The sequence below is a fragment of the Melozone crissalis genome, unplaced genomic scaffold (genome assembly GCF_028551555.1).
Source record: "Melozone crissalis strain CALT ecotype California unplaced genomic scaffold, PUWL_Pcris_2 ptg000026l_1, whole genome shotgun sequence".
Classification (NCBI taxonomy): Eukaryota; Metazoa; Chordata; class Aves; order Passeriformes; family Passerellidae; genus Melozone; species Melozone crissalis.
This window is the reverse complement of record NW_026535804.1, coordinates 11,480,637-11,486,636: the sequence shown is the minus strand read 5'-3', so window position 1 is coordinate 11,486,636 and position 6,000 is coordinate 11,480,637. Positions and strand designations below refer to the sequence as shown.

Below are 6,000 nucleotides of genomic sequence, written 5' to 3'. Positions count from 1 at the left end.
GTTTTTGTTATTGTTGAGCTGTACTTGCACAGTCAAGCCTTTTTCTGCTCCTCACCCCTCCAGTGAGGGCACAAGGAGCTGGGAAGGGACACAGCCAGGACAGCTGACCCCAAGTGACCCCAGGGACACCCCAGGCCATCCATGTCAGGCTCAGGGGATGAAGGAGGAGGAAGGGGGGGACATTTGGAGTGGTGGCCTTTGTCCTCCCTGCTGTCCTGGGGATGGCTGAGCCCCTGCCTGCCATGGGAAGTGGGGAATGAGTTCCTTGTTCTGCTTTGCTTGCATGTGTGGCTTTCGCTCTAATTATTAATCAGTCTTTATCTCAGCCTAAGAGTTTTCTCAGTTTTACCCCTCTGGTTCCCTGTGGGGCTGAGCTGCTGGGGCTGGGGTCAAACTACCACAGCTGGAATCTCTGCTGGCACCTGGAGTGTCCGAGTGGACCACAAGATCAGCACGTGACCCCCAGACTGTCCATAGGAGCCTTCAGGGGCACCAATTTAATCATTAAATATTTGCATGTTTCCAATTAAACAGAGCCCAGGAGACTCTGCAAGCCTGGGATGGGCCATGGATGAGTCCTGTGCTCCCCTCCAGCACTGCCTGGTGGGCCAGGGAAGCTCTGGCTGTGCAAGAGTTAAGGGCTGGGGGCTGGGAATTAATTAACATCTTCCATCTTCATCTGATCTCAGGTGGATACTTAATGTTTTTGTCTGCAGAGGTTTATTTTCCTCCAGATTGATTGGATGAATTGTGTTCCCAGAGATCAGAGAGTTCAGATGGCAGAGGATCCTCTTACCAGAAGATGAAAGCCAACATAATCAACTGCACAACTTCAAAACATGCAGCTTGTTCTTGTTGGCTGTGCCTAAGTTTTCCCTGCAGAGAAGCTGTCGACAATGATTTGATATCAATCCAGTAACAATCCCTGGTTTCTAATAATAATTTGCACTTCAGTAGAAATGTTCATGTGAGGCTCTGAGAGCATTTAGCAGATGGTCGTTAGTGAAGCTCCCCAGTTCTCCTGTGAGGAAGAGATAACAATTATGAGCCTTGTTTTACAGATGGTGACACCGAGGTGAGGCACTGAAAGGTGAAATAACTCTCCTAATTTTCCATAATGAGCCAGTGGCAACAGATCCATGAATGAAACCCAGGCATCCTGCTGCGATTACTCCACAAACCCTATATCCTTATCTTTCACAGGAAAACATGGTCAGAGAGATGAGCCTGGAAAGCAAAAAGCAAATGACTCAAAGGCAGGATTCATGACACATTTCTGGAAATAAGGAATTAGGTCTGGGTCAATAAATAACTGGGAAACCAGGGGGACGCAATCCGAGAGGCATGTGAAACAAGGATGGATGGAAAAGAAAGAAGATAATGGAAGGGAGGGGAAGGAAAACAGAGCAGCTCTGACTTTTTATTTCCACTCTTGGTTTCAATCAGCCTTGTAAAATTAAAGGTTAGGCTCTGAGAGAAAGGAGAAAGCTCCATCTGCTCCCGTGGGGATCCATCCAATGGGTGAGGCTTCAAACTGCGGCTAACAAAACCCTCCGATGGCTCCTCACCCTGCAGACAAGTGCCAGCTGTGGGGACAGTGCTTGTGTTTGGGTACCTGAGAGGCCGTGGGGAGGGCAGGGAAATGGGGCTGGATCTCTGGGAAAAGCAGCTGGAGCTCTGGGAAGAGCAGCTGGAGCTCTGGGAACGCCGTCTGGAGCTCTGTGAACACCGTCTGGAGCTCTGGGAACGGCGGCTCTGCCCCGCGGCATCGCCCACCAAACTGCGGCGGGGCTGGAGAGCTCAGCCTGGCTGGAGGTGCGAGGGCTGGAGCTCTGGGGCTAATTTTAGCTCCCACCTGCACTGGTTTTGCCTTTCTCGCCCAGCAGGGCTGCCCTGCCAGCGCTGAGGGACTGGCTGGTGCCCCGAGCCGCCCCGCGCGCAGCGCGCACACGCCGAGGGGAACGCGGCCCGGCCGTGCAGTTTATAAAACAGCCAAGTGGAAGCCAAAAGACTTGAGTCTAATCCCTCCAGTTAAGTCATCTAGATTCCTTCTCGCCACCAGCCATCTGATCTCAATCAGCAAATCTTGGCCTTCCTCTCCTGACCCAGCCGAGCGTGGTGCTGAGGCCTGAAGTAATCTGCATGCAAAATGCTTTAGTAATGATTCCTCCAGGAGGGGCTGCTTTGATTGTTATTTCCCAAAAGCCCTCTGATATGAAAGGGGCAGGCAAACAACAAAGGTGCCTTGGTAATGTTTGCCATCAATAATTTGTCAATGCTCTGTAATGTTCCTCCATTTATTTTCAGTGCCTGTGGTTAATAGAAGCCTATTGAAAGAGACCTATTTATATGCATGTCTTAAAAGCAATCACTGGGTATTAAATGGGATGTGCTTTTAGTCTGAAAGTGCTTCCAAGTGTCTATTAGTAGGATTCAGCAAGTAACTAAAACAGAATTAAACATCTGTGTCTTTAACATCACCTTTGGGTGCAGTGTATGCTTCAAAAACGCTGCAAGATCTTCACAGATTTATAAACTCACAGAATGGTTTGGGTTGGGAGGGACCTTAAAGATCATCCAGTCCAGGGACACCTTCCACTGTCCCATGTGCTCCCAGCCCCATCCAACCTGGCCTTGGGCATTTCCAGGGATCCAGGGGCAGCCACAGCTGCTCTGGAAAATCCATCCCAGCCCATCACCACCCTCACAGGGAACAATTCCTTCCCAAAATCCCATCTAACCCTACTCTCTGTGGGTCTGAAGCCATTCCCACTGGTCTCACCATGATTATATTGATTTCACCATCACCCACAGCACCAGAGAGCCAGAACTGGAACCAAAAGTCTGTTGGAGTGGTAACACCAGGAAAATCTGGGAGAGCAGCAATGATGTCTTATGGGCAAGATCTTGACTGGGAAGACTTGGAGAACCTCAGCCATGAGCACACCCATGGGTGCTCCTGCTGCAGGTGCCCCTCAGGGTGGGAGCTGCTCAAAGGCAGCTGGTTGGTGTGGGAACTGGCATGGGGATTCTGGAATGCCCACTGGCATATTTGCACTTTGGAAGCCAATCCTCGTGCCCGTCCAGGAGGGCTCCCTAAGGAGAGGAGAAAAGATGCAGAAGGGCAGTTCTGTTCAGCCCCAAGGACCCCAACTTTCCCTCTTCTCTTCCTCACTTCCCTGTGATGTTAGCTGGGATGACTTCACAATTTCATACATGGAGCAGGCAGGAGAGGCAGAGGAAACAGGATCTGCCATTTTCAACCCAGATAATTGCATTACAAAGCCCAGCACGGTTTTCATTATTGTGCCGTGTTCAATCAACCTCCATCCCAAAGGTGCACACGGATCTCAGGCTATTCCAGGCCTTGGCAGCTGCTTTGCTGTACTTGCTCCTTTTTATTTTTTTTTTTTTTTCATCTTGGGGCTTTTAAAATTGATGGGAGGCTGAAGGCAAGAGCTGATGCATTGTAGATGACAACAAAAGAGGCTCCATAAAATTGCTTTTGGCATCTCGTGTGCGTTCCGTCTACATCTTATAAATTACTGCTGCATTACAGCGATAAAAATAGGTTAGTATTTGGAATTGATTACAGTGAGATAAAGCTCTAATAAAAAAAAAAAAAAGCACTGATGCATAAATATTCTGAGCATACAGGGGTAATTTGATTTGATAAAATAAAAATATGGCTCTTAATTTCTTCCTTTTAAACAGAACACACACGCATGTGCAGCGCTGGGAGAACTTCAGCAGCTGTTCAGTTCAGCATTCTCAGAAATGGGTCTGTGCCTCTTGCAGCTCTTCCCTCCAGACATTTTTATGGCAATCTCTGCATCACCAGCATTCCCACTGCTGGGTTGTAACATTCCTGCTGCAATCCCAAAGCGTTCAGCCCAAGCATCCCTGCTTCTTCCAGGTGGCAAATATTGATTTTCCTCATACCTCAAAACTTCTCTCATTCTCTTCCCCACTTCCATGTGACATTAGGAATCACTTCACAATTTCATACATGAAACAGGCAGGGGAGGCAGAGGGAACAGCATCTGCCATCCCATCAACCCAAATAATTGCATTACAAAGCCACATTTCAAACCTGTGCCACTCAAAGCTTTTTATTAACCAGGCTGGGTCTCTGGAGTTCACTGTGCAGCACATCAGCTCTGCAGCCCTCACTGGGACTGCAGGATCAGCAGAGGGAGCTGGGATATTGTTTTCTGCAGTTCTAACACAAATGGAAGGATAATTTTATTTACAGGAGGAGGAGGGAAGCAGCGATTCATGTTTCAGCACGAGCAGCCCAACACGCTTCACTCCAGCAGAGCGGTTTGGCTCACACAACGAACTCAGGGTGAACACTGGCCTTGCTTCAGGACAAAAGGACAAAAAGTGACCTGAGAGCCACCCTGGACAGAAAGGCAGGTAGCAGAGATGGGGAATGAAGAAACACAGCAAAGCAGCACATCTGTCCAGCAGCCCAGCCCAGCCCTTGGTCACACAGCTGGAGGTGCTGAGCCTCCCACCCAGCAGAGCCCAGCCTGGAGCGATGCTGGGCACGGGGCTGGGTGCCCTGGAACCCCTGGCAAAGCTGATTTTGGGGAGGGCTGGGGGCAGGAAGGCGCTGCTGCCGTCCCTGCGGGCCCTGCCTTTGATGTGGGCTGGACGGGATGTGGCTGCGCCTGCCCCCGCCAGCCCGAGCAGGGAAAGGGAAACCAGCGCTGACAATTATCCCTGCCGAGCAGCTTGAGCATTCCTGAGCTTTCAGTAATGGATGATAAGCTGTTGGGAGTAAGATGATCCCCAAAAACCTCCCATGACAATGGCAAAAGCAGCCCAAAGCGTGTCCTGACACAACTGGTATCATTTCCACCGAGGGAAACACAGGTAGGCTGAGAGAACGTTCCTTTTAAATTTCATTTATTTATTTTTGTGTACATTTCCCATAATTCGACTGACATACCATTGCTATAAAGATGCCCTGCTCTTTGAATATTTCCATCCAAGACCACTAGTTTCAAGTGTGGTTATGAAAAGTCACGGCAAACATATGACTGGAAAGAGGTGGTTGGTTTTTTACTTCCAGGCAGTTGTTTGAAGCATTTCAGAGATGCACACGATATTCAGCAGAACACACGCACGCACAGCGCTGGCTTACACACACGCACACGCACACACACATCTGGAAAACTGTTACAGTGGTTGAAGTCTCCAAAAAGGTGTACTGTCCCCTCTCAGCAGCAGTGAAAAATCTCTGAGTATCCTGAGAAATCAAATCAAAGCACAGTAAAGAGGAGTAACTTATCCCATCAGCAGGGTTTGGGGTTGGTTGGGGTTTTTTTCCCCAAGCCAAATGTATTTTGCCAATCTGATTGAAGTGAAGAAAAGGAAGAAAGAATCTGTGGCAGTGAAGGTTAAAGAAACCAGTTCAGCACGGATCCTAAAAGCATCTCATTAAAACAACAACAACATGGAGTAAAAGCCTCTCAAACATTACACACACAGTCCTACTGTCACTCTGCTACCCCTGCTCATCTCCAGAGCACCAGGAACAGCAGAGATGGGTGAAGGCAGCACAGGGACGTGCAGGTGGGCAGCCAGGTGACCTCAGAAGGGCTCTGGGGCACGGGGACAAGCAGTGAGCGTGGCAGTGCCTGACTGGTGGGACCCGGCAGTGCCTGCACCTGGCTGGGAACGGGAGCTCGGAGCACCCACCCTGCACAGGGCAGCTCCAAACCCTGGGCAAAGCCCACGGGACACTGCCAACCAGCCAGTGCCACCTCACAGCCCTGCCAGTGCCACCTCGCCCCCTCCAAGCTGCCCTGGCTGGCCAAGCACCCTCCCCACGGCTGTGATTCGGGTGCTGCCTCAGGCTGTGGTGGTTTGGATTCTCCCAAGGAAAGAGTTCCCTCCACAAGGCTGGAAACTGAAAATCACCCACGCTGCTCTGTGCTGCCTTTAACCCAGCACCAGCTCTGCCCCTGCTCCCTGCCTGCAGCCCAGGGC

At 50.2% G+C, this 6,000-nt stretch overlaps 1 protein-coding gene across 1 annotated transcript in view; it reads right to left on the bottom strand.

Moving 5' to 3' along the window:
* Positions 1–477: 477 nt before the first annotated feature.
* MAP2K6 (mitogen-activated protein kinase kinase 6) overlaps positions 478–6,000 on the bottom strand; it is a 57,617-nt gene continuing 52,094 nt past the window's right edge. The window contains exon 13 of the mRNA XM_054278772.1: positions 478–1,021. The gene's annotated coding sequence lies outside the window, so the exon portion shown is untranslated. The remainder of the gene's footprint in view (positions 1,022–6,000) is intronic.